Raw genomic sequence first — 15,856 nt, forward strand, 5'->3', positions numbered from 1 at the left:
AAAAAATGTTGAGAAGTTAGAAGGTTGATATGTTGAGGGGTTGTTAACCAATGTCATAAAACAACATGCGTACTACTGTTTCATGAGAAAGTATTGTTCTGTAAGCCTTCACCTGAGGTAAAATAAAAAAAAATGGAATTTAAAAAGATTACAGCCTTGGAAACCCTATGGGGCAGTTCTACTCTGTACTATAGGGTCGCTATGAGTTAGAATTGATGCAACAGCATGTGGTTCTGGGGTATGCTGGGCCCTGGGAACATGTCAGTTCTAAGTTCCAAAGAATGGTGGACCTGAGGTCATTATTTACTCTCTGAGCTGTCATGATTGGCCAGGAATTAGACTGGACATAAGTCTGCAGAAAGGGTCTATGTGTGTGCTGGGGAAGGTGGTCCAGGCAGGGAGTCCAGTTAGGTCTTGACTGACAGAATTTACATGTTCCACATGCACTTTCAAGTAGATTTGGCACTAGACTTTGGAGGTTGTTATTGCTGGGTGCTGTTGAGTCATTTTCGACTCATAGTGAACAAACGTGACAGAGTAGAACTGCCCCATAGGGTTTTCTTGTCTGTAATCTTTACAGAAACAGATCACCAGGTCTTTCTCCCATGGAGCCACTGGGTGGGTTAGTAACTTTTAGGTTAGTAGCCAAGTGCTTAACCATTTGTGCCACCAGGGCTCCTTTGCAGGTAGCCGGTCCTGATTTAGTGAACTTCAAATGGCTTGGTAAGTCCCATGATAATTCTTTATTTTTATACAAACTCATGGGGTAAAGAACCTAGTTTTACCCTAAGTAAGGTGGCATTTGTCCTTGGCTCCAGAAAAATAACCCTTGGAGTAATTGGGGTGCTTTAGTCTGGGACTTTCAGGCTACACCAGAGGATTTGTGCTGGTGAGTGGGCTGGTCAGACCATAAAAGACTCGACTGGGAGGCCGATATCAACAGCCTCAGGAGACATGATTTAGCCTATCATGCAGGACTGGCCAATAACAGCCTGGAACACTAAGGCTCATAGAGCTTCCTGGTCAGTGAAGGGAGGGTGGCATGTCTCTCTGAGACATGGCAGCTTCATGTTGTGAACCTTCCCATGTCTTGCCTGTGCATATATTCCTTATGATGATCCTGATTTATATTCCTTTACTATAATAAAACCAGTTGTCATAAGTATATCTTCTGTGAGTTCTGTGAGTTGTTCCAGCATATTAATGAACCCAAGGATGGTGTCCTCGTAATTTGTAAGGTCTGACCTAGCCCCGTATGTCTAGGGTCAGAGAGAGAGAGAGAGAGAGCTGTGTGGGTGACTGGCGTCAGAAATGATGGAGAAGTGGGAACACAGGGATATGATTGATCTCCACCTTCTGAGAATCACGTTCGTGCTAAACCTCATCCATGAAGCTTTTGTTGTAGAACCTGTTACCTGAAAGACCTAATGTGTCCAAGACCATTTCATCATCTTCTCTTACATGTGGCTGCTCTTTCTGTGAATTCATGTGAATTCCTTGTTTCTGTTTGTGGGTACCACTATCCCTCAATGATCCAGGCTGGAAACATCCAAGCCACCTTTGCCTCGTCCTTCTTTGGTCCATGTTATGGATTGAATTGTGTCCCCCTAAAGTGTGTGTTGTAAATCTTAACCTCTATACTTGTGATTATAATCCCATTTGGGAATGAGTTGTCTTTGTTATGTTAATGGGATAGGATTTGTGTAGGGTGTGTCTTAAATCAATCTCTTATGAGATATAAAAGAGATTAAACAAGCAAAGGAGAGAAGCAGAGATGGGGGAAGATAGATGCCAAGACACAGGAAGATCACAAAGGAGCAGAAACTCAAAAGAGACAAAGAATTTCCTCCAGAGCCAACAGAGACAGAAAGTCTTCTCCTAGAGCCAGTTCCCTGAATTCAAACTTCTAGCCTCCTAGACTGTGAGAAAATAAGTTTCTGTTTGTTAAAGTCATCCGCTTGTGATATTTCTGTTATAACCAAAAACAAAAATCCATTGCTGTTGAGTCGATTCCAACCCATAGTGACCCTATAGCAGCACTAGATAACTAAGACAGAATTTGGTACTGGGAGTGGGGTGCTGCTCTAACAGATACCTAAAATGTAGAAGTGGTTTTGGAGTTGGGTAAAGGTGGAGACTGGAAGAGTTTTAAGGTGCCTAATAGTAAAAACCTAGGTTGCTTTGATGAGACTGTTGGTAGATTTATGAATATCAAAGGAAATTCTGGTGAGGAGAGCTATAAAGTCTCTATTGTCTTAGAGAATACATATGGTGCCAGCAACAGAATATTGCTAGAAATGTGGACATTAAATGTACTTTTGGTGAGGCTTTAAAAGAAAATTATGAACGTGTGATTGGACAATGGAAAAAAGGAAATGCTTTTTATGCAGAGGCAAAGAACTTTTCTGAATTATGTTCAAATATTTGGTGGAAGGTAGAACTTTTAGGTGATGAACTTGGATATATAACTGAGATTTTTAAACAATAGTTTAAAGGGGCTGCATGGTTTCTACTTGCTGTTTATAGTAAAATGTGAGAGGAAAGAGATGGACTTAAAAACGAACTGTGCAAAATGAACACAAAACTTAAAGATTTGGAAAATTCTCTTGTACAAACTAAGGACATATGTCCTAGAATTTTCACCAAGGACGTGGCTACCCTATCCTTTGTTAAAGTGATTAAGCCCGTGACTGATGGATCTAACCAACTACCACAGCAGAAAACCCATCAGCTTAGACTGAAGGGGACAGAAAAAGAACGAAAGGAAAGAATGCTATCTGACTCTTGGAATTCTACAGGCAGGAAACAGGCCAAAGGAGCCACATCTGTTGTCCTCCAAGAATAGAAAAGGAACATCCCTGGAGCAGATCAGAGATCAGCAGAACTGTTGGAAAGAGTGCTGGATGAAGGGCTGCTTCAATTTCAAAGGGTGGAGTCACAGCCTCCTAGGTTTAAAAGAATGAGATCTTCACCAACTTGGCTCCAGAGTGTGGGGAAAACACATATTTTGGGGGGACACAATTCAATCTAAACATTCCACCCTTTGGCCCCCCAAAATTCATGTCCTTCTCATGTGCAAAACACATTCAACCCATCACATCATCCTAAAAGTCTTAAATCAACTCCATGCCCAAAATTTCACCTTCTGAATCATCTAAATAAAATATGGATGAGACTCTAGACATACTTCATCCTGGGGCAAAATTCCTCTTCATATGTGAACCTGTGAAATCTAGAATACAAGTTAACTGTTTGCAAAGTACAATGGTGGAACAGGCACAAGGCAGACATTTCCACTACAAATGGGAGAAGTTGGAGGGAAAGAAGGGATAACAGTTACCAAACAAGTTCAAAACCCAGCAGAACAATTTACATTAGCTTTCAACACTTAAAAAGAATCCTCTGTTCTCTGAGACCTTCTGGATCACGGCCCCTCCTTCCAGACTCTGGGTGTTGGCCTCACCCTCTGGATTTTGGGGGGTGGCCCCTCAGCCCTGGGCTTCAGCTCTGCCTTCCATGCTCACTGGGCCAGCAACTCTGCTCCCTTGGCTTAAAGAAAAAAAAGAAAAACCTGTTGCCATCAAGTTGATTCCGACTCATAGTGACCCCACAGTACAGCGCAGAACTGCACCGTAGGGTTTCCAGGGAGCAGCTGCTGAATTCAAACTGCTTACTGTTTTAGTTAGCAGCCAAACTGTTAACCACTGCACCATCAGGCCTCCAAAACTTTCGGCGGCCACATTCTTCTAGTCCATCTGAGTGGCAACCCCACCCCCTTGGCCCTGGCAGGCCCCATTTTTCTGCCTCTCTGGCATGGCAGCCCCGCCCCCTCAGCTTTGGGTAGCCCCTAAACTGTGAGAAAATAAATTTCTGTTTGTTGAAGCTATCCACTTGTGGTATTTCTGTTACAGCAGCACTAGATAGCTAATACAGTCCACATACAACCACACATTGATCCTTATCTGTTGGTAGAAATACCCAGTCTTCCTTTCTGTTCCCTCCTCTCCACACCCTCTTGCTGCTGGGCCTGACACAGCTCCTCATTCTGCTCTCCTGCCCTATTTGCAGTTGGCTCCCACCTGGTCCCTATGCTCCAGGTGCTTCTCCCTCTAGTTTGGCTTCTTGTCTTTCCCTCATACCCTTATACGATCTATCAGCAAGTCTTTCTGGCTCTGCCTTTAAAATACATTCCTAGACTGACCATTGCCCCAGCCACCCATATCTTAGCTGACATAACCTCTCCCTTAGGCTATCACAATAGCCTCAGACCTGGGCTTTCTTTCACTCTGCCTCCCCTTCGATTCTCCATCACAGCTTGAGTGAGCTTTTTAAAATGGAAATTAGGTAATCTCACCCCCATGCCCTACTGACAAACTTCCAGTGGTTTCTAATTGCATTTAGTATAAAATTCAGGTTACTTTACATGGTCTTCGAGGTCCTGTATGACCTGGCCCTGCCCCGTTATCTGACATCCTTTCCCACCACTATTCCCTTCACTCCCACCACTATGCCCACACCAACTGCTTGCTTTTGCTCAAATGTACAAAGCAGGATGCCACGCCAGGGCCTGTTCCCATTCCCTCTGCTTGGAAGACTCCCTCCAGATCTCTGTGGTTGCTCCCACGTTCAGAACAGGTCTCCACTCGAACACCATCCGTTCAGAGAAGCCTTCTCTGGTCATCTGATTTAAAATGGTGTCCCTACTCTCCACTACTTTATTTTGCTGTCTTTTTTTCCTTCATAACACCTATTACCACCTCAAATATAATATTGTGTAATATTATTAATATAATAGAGTTCATTTTCTTTTTTATTGCCTGTCTCTTAGAGTGAAAATATTATAAGGACATGGATTTTGTTCAGTTTGTATCCCCTGCACTAAAACAGTGCGTGGCACATAGTGAGTGCTCAATAAATATTGATTAATTGAAGGAATGAATGGTGTTACTAAATTGATCTTCCCAAAGTGAAGCTTTGGGCATGTCATATCTTACTAAAAAGGACTTTGATTGTCCTCAAGATTCTCCAAAACCTGCCTGAACTTCCTTTATTTTTTATTTCTCACAATTCCGCTTCATATCACTTGCAATCTGTCCAAAGTGGGCCATATGTTGTTACCCAAATACTCTCTGCTCTTCTTCACCTTTGGGATTGTGGTCACATCATTTCCTCTAACTATTATGTTGTTCCTCTCATATCCTCAGGGTTTCTTCTAAAATAAGGCACAGCCCAATATCTCTTCATCTGTAAAGTTGATGCTTTACAAAAATGCTCTCACAATTCCTGAGAGAATATTTTATGAGGTAACTTACAGCACCATACCTTGTACAAGTTACAGCCCTCCACCACAATGTCCCCAGTGTTTGCACAGTGTCTGTCCCATAGTAGGCACCTCATAGGTATTTGTCAAAAGGATGAGTATTAGTTTTGTGTATCTCTCTTTTCAAACTCCTCTCCTTGGGGGAAGGGTCTGTGCTCTTTTCCTCTGTAGAGCACCTACAGCACCCCTTTCAGCACCTATATGTTTGCTGAATGAGTGGACGAGTAAAAGCTGTTGACTCCCAGTTCCAGGGTACAGCTCGACTCAAATAACTGATGTTTCCATTGTATGGAACACCTCTTGACATTGTTTATCTCTTTGGGCATATTGCTTTGCTTGCATCTCTATGAAGTCTGTGTTTAGAATAACAGTACTGGCAATTGGTGGCTGTGGTAGGCAGAATTCTAAGATTAGCCAAGATTCTCGGCCCCTGTTGCACACACACCTTCCCCCAGTTATTAAATCAAACACTTATCTAGATGCTGCTGTGAGGGGATTTTGCAGATATAATCAAGGTCCTGAATCAATTGACCTTAAGACAGGAAGAATATTGGGGCGGGGGCAAGGAGGGGTTGACCTAATCACATGAACCATTTAAATGCAGAGAGTTTTCTCTGTCTGGTCACAAAAGATGGAGTCAGAGATTCAAAACATGGGGAGGATTCAACACACAAGAAATTCTCTGTGGCCGACTTTGAAGATGGAGGGGGCGACGTGGACAGGAATGTGATATGCCTCTAGGGGCTGAAGATGGCCCCCTAGAAGACAGTCAGCAAGAACACAAGAACCTCCGTCCCACAACTAAAAGATCTGAATTCTGCGAACAACCTCAATGAACTTGCAATGGATTCTACCTGAGCTCCAGATGAGAACTGCAGTCCTGGCTGATCCCTGGGTGGAGGATCTGGTCACTCCACATCCTGATCTCAGACCCACAGAGAATGGGAGCTAATAAATTTGCTTTCTTTAGCCACTAAGTTTGTGGTGATTTGCAGCACAGCAAAGGAGCCGAATACAGTGATGATGATGAAGGAAGAGAGAAGGGCTGGAGCAAAGAAAGAGCCAGTGGAGCCCCCAAGCTTTGGGTCCCATCTTATGACTTAGGGTTTCCCTTTTCTGGGCTCCAGAATGATCACAGGTCATGCTTTTGCCCTGGCCAGAAAAGAGGATTCAGACACTGTTTAGAGAATGGATGTCTTGTTTTTGTTTAGGTTTGCCTTTGAGGCTTAGAACAGAGGCGCATACTCCTTTTCCAGGAATCCTCCCCTCTAATAAGTGTACCGACCCGAAACAATTGACCTTAAATAATAAAAAACAAGTAACCAGTCCCCAGAGCCCTAGCAGGCAACATTAGCATTCTCCAGCCTCCCTGGGTTGTGTCCTGGAAGTCTCAAGGAAATGAATCTTATTATTGCTCAGCTGCCAGTGACTGCACTGACGGCCTCCCTCCCCACAGAAGCTGTGAGCCAGGCACATGTGTCATGAGGCTGATGGCTCTGAAGGCGTGCAAGTGGGGTCAGGGCTGTATGCATACCCAGCCCAGGGCTCCCAAATGTTGGAGGAGCCTCAAATCCATGTTCCCAGGACTTTCTCAGCAGATAAATAAGTGTGAGGTACACCATTCCGAGGCCTTCAGTCACCCTGCTTTCTATTGTGTGATAGATCCTTCCTACAGAGGAGTAAATATAATACATATGTATAGGTTTTTAAAAATATAAGGCAACTAGCTGTGTAGAAAGTAACTATATGACAGACACCACCCAGGTCAAGAATTAGAACACGGCTATCACCCAGGGATCCCCCGTTGGCCACTCCCCAAGCACAGCCCCTTTGCCTCTCCCCACAAAAGATAATCACTGTACTGAAGTTTATAAAAGTAGTTTATTAGCCTTAAAAACAAAACAAAACAAAAAACCCTGCTTTTGACACCTCTGTGTGCATTCATAAGAAGAAATCTAGTTTTGCCTGTTTGCAAACTTGATGGAAACAAAATCATCCAGTATGCATTCTTTTACTTCTTACTTCTTCCACTCAATTTATGTTTGTGAGATTCATCTGTACTGTTACATAGCTCTAGTTTGTTCATTCCCATTGCTGATTGGTATTCCGTGTTTTTGAATATGGCACTGTTTATTATTATCATGGGAAATTTAATTTAGGTTGTTTTTGGCTATTTAAGCCACATTGTTAATGAACATTCTTGTACATGTGCACCTGTACAAGAGTTTATCTAAGATATCTAGTATCTAGTTAATTTGCAGATTCCATATTTGCAAATCTGCCTGCTTCCTAAAATCATTTGTAACCACCAAATCAATACTTGTGATGCTTTTGGGGTGATGTGTAGAGTGGCGAAAAATCTGAGTCACCCAATGAGCATGTTCCCAGCTGAGTTCAGAAAAGGTGGCGTTCTACCTTTTCATTTCAGCTCTCATCCTATAAACAAGTATTCTTTTTTGAGATCTATTAGTGTCACACTTTTTGCATTTCTGTGCTTTTTTTGGTGATTTTGCTGTTTAAAATGGCCCCAAGTATAGTGCTTAAATGCTGCCTAGTGTTCCTAAGTGCAAGAAGGCTATGATGTGCCTTAAGGAGAAAATATGAGTTAGATAAGCTTTGTCCAGGCATAAGTTATAGTGCTGCTGGCTGAGAGTTTAATGTTAATGAATCAACAATATAGTACATTCAGAAAAAGGAGGAGGAAATTGCTGATCTGTATATGAGGCCACTTCAAAAGTGCTAAAGTAACATCTTTAGTGCTTGATGAAGCTATGGAAAAGGTGGAAAAGTGGCTACATTTGTGGATTCATGAGACAACAACTGATTTAAAAAAAATAATGGACAGCATTGTTGTGAGGCTGAAAGCCAAAGAAATTTACAGTCACATTGTCCAGGGTCAGGAAAATGTCAAACTCTTCTGGACTGTGCTTTATTATAAAGAAATATTATATATGATTAATTATTTATAAGAAATATATGTTAAGTGTCTTTAAACAGAAACACACATAAAACAAGTTTATGTATTGATCTGTTGACAAAAATGTTGTGACCAGAGGTTTGCAGGAATCTAACCCTGTATTTCCCCTGGAGCAGTGATTCAGTGTTCACCAATTCAGTGTTCAAAGCGACATTATAGAACATACTTTACTGTGAATAATGAGAATCGACTGTACGTACCAAAGTGTTGAATTGGAAGGGCACGGTGTATGCGCATCTTCAACCTTACTGTATTCCAGATTGGATACAGGTACACTCTATAAACAACCGATACAATTTTCTAATTCTGTATATTTTTGCCAGCCCTTGGTGTATTGGTTGCTACTTCTGTGTAACAAATTACCACAAACTTAGTGGCTTAAAAACAGATCACACTTATTATCTTAGAGTTTTCATGGGCTAGAGTCTGGGCATAGATTAACTGGGTCCTCTGCTCAGAGTTTCATAAGACTGCGATCAAAAGTTGTATGTGACCTGGGATCTCATCTGAGGCTTGGGGTTTTCTTCCATGCTCACGTGGTTGTTGGCTGAATTAATTTCCTTGAAGGTATGAAGCTGATGACAGGCCTCTCTGACACATCACCATCTTTTAAGACTCCTATGATTAGGTTGGACTGCTCAGGATAAGCTCCCTTTTGATTAACTCAGGCAACTGAGACTAATTTAATCACAGGAGTCATAGCTCATCACATTCATAGGTTCCACCCACACTGGAGAGGAGATGACACAGTCATGTACACCAGGGGGTGGGAATCTTAGGGCCCATCTTAGAATTCTACCTACCACACTTGGTATTGTCCAATTGTTTAATATTCAACTATTTGATTGTTTAATTTTTGAATATCTGAAGTAATTTTTTCATATGCTTATTGATGACTGGCATTTCTTGAGGTATTAATTTCATGTGATCTTTACTTGCAGGTATTTTGATGACCTGGTTGAGCAATTGTCTTTAATAAAATAGTAACACAGGTAACATTTATTGAGCGCTTATTCTTTTTTAGTCATTTTACATGAATGACCTAATTTAATATACTTAACACTCTTTGAATAGGTACTATCAGTTTTTTCATTTTACAGATGAGGAAATTAAAGTTCAGAGGAGTTAAGCAACATAGCTAGGTCATATGGCTGGGAAGTCCTTGATTTTGTTCTTTAAACCTATCTGTTTAACTTCACAACCCATGCTCATAAAACTCTAAGGAAATCTAACACACTGATTCAAGAGACAGGGAGATTTGTTCCATATCACGTATAGGGGCACACTGTTTCTTATTTCTTTTATAATGAAAATATTGCTTCTATGGATGAAACAGTAAACCTTTATGTTTTCCAGGTTCAGCTCCAATCCCTTCCTCCCAGTGCTATGGCCTCCTAGTTAGCTGTTTTGCTTCCACTGCCTCTCCTTTCTAATCTATCCAATACAACTTTGTTAACATTAGTCTTCTCCTACAACTCAGGTCAGCACCCTAGACCTGCTCAAAGGGCTATGGGATAAATTGGGAATCTAGCATCTAAGTTCTTTTTTAGTCTGACCCCAAACACCTTCCTCAGCTTCCCTCCTATAAACCTTCAGCTGATTATGACTAGAACATACACAACCATTGCTCCCTTTTGTAAAACTCTATTTCCTTATTCTTATGCCAAACTCTACTGATCATTTAAGACCCACTTTGATCCATATCTTCTAAAGGAAGCTCCCCCAACTTCTCTGTCCCACAGAGCTCTTCTCCTCTAGCTTCTTTATTGTTTATTATTTTCACCATTTGATACCTGGTAATAGCCTTCATTATAATGTTAATTTTTCACATCTCTCAACAAAATCATACACTAATTGCTAGCTAATAAATATGCCAGATCCTTCTTAGTCCTTACCTTACTTGAGCTTTCCATAACATGTTATACTGTTAAGTAAGGAGTCATTCTTGAAATTTTCTTCTCTATTGGCTTCCATGACATCATTATCTCCATTCTATTCTTCACCCATACCCTGAATTCTGTTCTTTGAGATTCTATCTTTGCCCTTTTCTCTTTCACCGTGTACGTATAGGTATCATAACCCTTATTATCCTGCCACTTTATTTGATCTTCTCTTCAATTGGAATGTTAGTTCCTTGAGGTCAAGGATAGTGTGCTGTTGTCATTGTATCCCAGGACATAACCCAGTGCCAACCAGAAGGCATTCCTTGAGGACAGGTACCTTGCTTATAAGGTTTGTGAACTTCCATAGACCCTCTCATACCACAGTGCATGAAATGGGTTTTCAGGAAGCGAGGAAGGCAGAACTGATGGTCAAGGATGGCTTAGACAGGATTCACAACTTACAGGATGAGGCAAGAGGTGCGATGCTTTCTGGAAGAGATCCTCTTGGGAATTTCTTTCTTTTATTATTATTATTTGCATTTTTGACTTGGAGGTGTGTCTATGGGGGCTGCTAGTTGTCTTCAAATATTTAAAATAAGTATTTAGAAAGCTCTCATGCCTTTAGTCCAGTTCATGACTTTCTGATTCCCTCAGATTTATTCTGGTCCATTGTTTCTAAGATAGCCAGAGCCCCATCTCTGACCTGGCTCCTAAAATCAGACATGGACAGTTAAATCAGATAACTAATATTTGGACATAGCTTTTCTGTTCTCAAAATGCTTCTGCATATTCTCATTTGGTCTCTGTTAGAATAGTGTGTTGATGAATTCATGCATTAAAAGTATTTCTTGATCTGGGCACTGTCCAGGGTGCTAGAGGAATTGTGACGAACAACTCCTATGCTGTTCCTGCTTTAGTGACATTTACACAACTCGTGCTATTCTCTTTCTCATTTTAAGCCGAAGAAATGGAGGGCTTGACAAATTAGGAGATTTCTCATGGTTATTCTGTTGGTAAATGAAGGAGCTAGAATTTGTATTGAAATCTTCTTACCCCAAGCCCATATTCTATTATGCTACTCTACCTAAGTGACCTGTTGAACCCAATTCTTTGGAAATGTACTTTTCTTGTCATGTGTAGTTTGGAAATTTTTTCCAAAAAGAGGAACTATGTTTGAATCAAAGCTGAGATTTTTCTTTCAGGTTCTCTGACATCGAGTGGCCCAAGTTCCAGGGAGACTTTTTCCCAGTAATGACCCCAAGGCTCATCCTTGCCTGGGACACTTGAAAAAACCTCTGGAACAGCTGTCCACATCCCTCGACCTGTGACTGTTAACGTATTTTCCACAGGTAGTAGGCAGAGTTAGGAAGGAAGAAGTGTGTCCTATCCTACCAAGCTCACACACTTACTTTTTCTGAGCCCTTGAGGGGCCAAGTGCTGGGTCTCCACCTGACCCTGCTAACTTTTCTCAGAAGAAAGCAAAGGTTAACTGAGATCACATAGCCAGGTGGGTGCCCAGATTCACATTCCCTGGGGCTAATTATGGAACTACATTAGATGAAAGTCAACATATGTTGTAAAAGGCACTATGTATCACTGCTTGACAGTTTTTAACAATGTGCTGGTGTAACAGCTGTCAAAGGCAATGCTAGAATATGAGTAATATGTTGATTTATGTATATCAGATCCGTCCTTACACTCTGTGGTGGAAAGAGACTAGGCAAGCTCTGGCTCTGTGGGTGGAGGCTGGTGGTGGGGGCTAAGCAAGAAAGGAAATTCCCTCATCTTCAGAAGTGCCTGGAAGGGATGGTTGAAGCCTGTAGCAGCTGCTACTTTCCGAGATCCTTTGGAGAAAAATTGCCTTGGGGACATCTGTTCGCTTTCTACAATAGTGGAAGCATAAAATTCAAGTCTCCTGAGGTTATGGGGGCTACTGAGGTAATCTTACCTTTCTTGGCCTCTGACAGGACTGATGATAGCATGATGGAGGAGCCAACTGCCCCATTCTAAATGGCTTTTGGGAAAACGGGATTTCTCTTGAAGTAACTGCTTTGGGTTTTCTTTACAGGAAGGGCACATCTTTGATGACTAAACTCAATATTCTTATTTGTTTTGTAAGTATCTAATTTATTTTCAAAGAACCATATAAGAGGAAGTAAAATAAGTTTTCTCTTGTGCTTAAAAAGCTGTCTCTATTTTCTATGCTGTTTTCTTAGAAGCCTATATCTCACGACCATGCAAAGGACCTACTGTTCTCAAAATATTTGATTATTATATAGAGAAGTCTGGTTTGACAATGCTTTTGGAACCTCCACTAGGTTCCAAATTTATGAATAATGCTTCTGTCTGTGGCATTCTCTCTGTCCTTGTTCTCTTTGCCTTTCCTATACCACTTGCTCAGTCATAGTTTTCTCCTTCTGTTTAAATGGTAAGAAATGACTTAGTAAGAGCTTTAGGCCCAAACCACAAACCCAGCCCCTGAATGCTAACAGCAAATCAAAACTCTTAAAGAATTACCACTAAACGTGTAGTTTTTTTTTTTTTTTTTTTGGGCTTGTTAATATGACAATCATTATATGACACTCAAATTAAGGTTAATATCCTGGGGAAGAAATATTCCTTTTTTTTTTTTTTTTGGTGGGGGGATTATTCACTAATGAACATAAAGAAATAGTTTTATTTATTTGTTGATCTTTATTGGGACAAAAATAGAAACTCCTCATTTATTTCTATAGCCTCTAGGACAATATCCCTGTAGTGAGATGGGACAGGAAATGTATTGCAAAACACACTTGCCTTTTCTTGTTTGTTTTTTCTTTTGTTTTTCTTTATACATCTATGAATCACTATCTGCATCCTTTTTAACTTGAAGGACCCCCTTTAGCATTTCTTATAGGGAAGTCTTTGTGGCAACAAACTCCCTGAGCTTTTGTTTATCTGGGAATGTCTTAATTTCACCTAAAGTTTTGAAGTTCAGTTTTGTCAGATGTAGAATTATTGTTTGACAGTTCTTTTCTCTAAGCATTTTTAATATGTCATGCCACTACCTGCTGGCCTCCGTGCTTTCTGAGGAGATATCGTCATTTAATTTTATTAAGAATCACTTATATGTGACGATTTCCTTCTCTGTTACTGCTTTCAAGATTCTTTATGTTTGATTTTTGAGAGTTTGATTATAATGTGTCTGGGTGTGGCTCTCTTTGGGTTTTTCCTACTTGGAGTTCATTGAGTTTCTTGTATGTGTAGATTCGTATCTTTTGTCAAATTTGGGAAGTTTTCAACTATTACTTTTTCAAATATTCTTTTTGCCCGTTTCTCTCTTCTCCTTCTGGGACTCCCAAAATGCATATATTGGTCTCCTTGAGGGTGTTCCATTACCTTTTGTTTAGGGTGGAGACATTGGTCAATGAAGCAGCCTTGAAGGGCTCTCACTTCAGGTCTGAGGAAATGCGCTGATGTGGCATTCTTTCCTCTCTTGAAGGTTCTTTGTTCTCTTCCAGGCTGTGGCACAAATTGTGCTGACAGTAGTATACTTCTTTTCCTCTGCTTATACACAGTGCAGCCACCATGCTGGCTGACAAACACTGTGGTGGATGTCCCTTTGTACCATCCTTCCCACACATAGGCAGTATGCTGCTACTATGAAGCACATCTTTATTAGGCAAATATATCTCTGCTCTACTTGTGATGAGCTCTATCTTCATCTCCTAGGGATGCAATAACTAAATGCCACAAGTGGGTGGTTTTAAAGAACAGAAATTTATTGTCTCACAGTTATGGAGGCTAGAAGTCCAGATTAAGCTATCAGCCATGTTAGATCCTTCTGAGGGCTTGGAGAGGGGAATTTTCCATGCCTATCCTACTTCTATGGCTACTGGCAATCTTTGGTGTTCTTTTGCTGTTTGTAGATGTATCTTCACATGATGTCTTCCTCCTGTTTGTGACTCTGTTTCTGTGTCTCTTTTAAAAAAAGCTACTCAGAAGGGATTAGGATTAGGACCCACCCCACTCTTGTATGATTTTATTAACTTAACCAACAATATCTGTAAAGAAAAACCCTATTTCCCCAAACAAGGTTATATTCAGTAGTGCAGAGGTTAGAACTTCAACACATCTATTTTGGGGACACAATTCAATCCATAATGAGCTCTCAGGAGGCTTCCAAGTCATAGCTAGGCATAGCCAAACTCTCACAACAGATCCAACTTCTAGCAATCTAGTTAATAGAGAAAAAGCCAAAAACCAAACCAGTTGCCTTCGAGTCAATTCTGAGTAGAACTGCACTCTATAGGGTTTTCAAGGTGTAATCATTCTGAAGCAGATCACCAGACCTTTCTTCCAAGGTGCCTCTGAGTGGTTTGAGCCACCAGCCTTTGGGTTAGTAGTCAAGTGCTTAAATGATTGTACCACCTAGAGCCTCCATTAATAGAGAAAGCCACTTGCAAACCCCTACTCTGATCACTCAGATGCTATAGGGAAAGTTGATTGTATACCCAGTTAATGAACTCTTTAGAGGCACTGCACACTTATTAGGCAGAGAATTTGGAAAGAAGCTAAGATTCATAATAGACAAAGGATAATTAATATAGCCAATTCAAAATTTTAATCTGAAAAGCAGGTGTCCTCTGTCCAGGGTAAGCGATGAAGTAAATAGCAGTGAACCACCCACTCTAGAATCCATTAGAGCTTTTGGTCAGTGAGCCACATCTTTTCTTGGAAGGCTGCATCCTTTTGGGACAGCTGCATCTCTATGTAACCCACTTACATACAATGATTAGAGAACTTGATTTATAGGTTGGTTAGAGGGCAATCTTAGCTAGGCATGAAGGAATTTCAAGAGCAGTTGTGAAGAATCTTCTGTAGCAGTCTCTTTATAAATGCAACTTCCTTTACTGGTAGTCAGCAAACATTTTACATAAAAAGATTCTACTACTTTAAGACAGGAAGGAAGTACGGGGTAGTGGACAGAATATGGAATTTAGAACCAAAGGATCGTAGTACTGGTATTAGCTGTGTGATAATGAGCAACTTAACATCTCTGAGGTCTGCTGTTTTCATCAGTAAAATGAGTAATCATGGCTACTTTATGAAATTGTGGTAAAGATTAAATTAGATAATGAATTTATACTTCAAATGAAGTATAAATTTAAATTTACCATATTTCCTCACTTCTGAGACACATTTCCCCCATGTGTTAACGTTTTTAAAATCAATGTGTTTCTTAAAATTGATAAGTTGATTCAAGGTGATAGTGGTTTTGCTTTTCCCCTGGAAAGTTATTAATTTGATGGCATGTCTTACAATCATTGGCTTCTTAGACACATGAAAATATGATAGTTCAATTTCTAAAAAGTTATTTTAGCTGGCTATGGTCATCATATGCAGATGTAATATTTTTCACTTTGCATGTTTAGAGTCAGCTAATCACATGGCACAGATGCCACTCACTAAGTGCATTTCGTTATTTGCAACAAAATAGCACCTAATGCAAACGTTTTCCTACAAAATTCACATTTCCTCTTAATTATGCTTGGTTATTGATTAGTAAGGTAAGGAATGGCCATGCTGGGGAACCTGGTGTGTAGCAGAGGTGCCCTGTGGACAAGATCTCTGCCATTCTTACTGACTTGGTGGATGATGTTGGACAGAATTGTAGCTTCTAGATGCTTCAACAAC

The sequence above is a fragment of the Trichechus manatus genome, unplaced genomic scaffold, assembly GCF_000243295.1.
Source record: "Trichechus manatus latirostris isolate Lorelei unplaced genomic scaffold, TriManLat1.0 scaffold00064, whole genome shotgun sequence".
NCBI classification, from domain to species: Eukaryota; Metazoa; Chordata; class Mammalia; order Sirenia; family Trichechidae; genus Trichechus; species Trichechus manatus.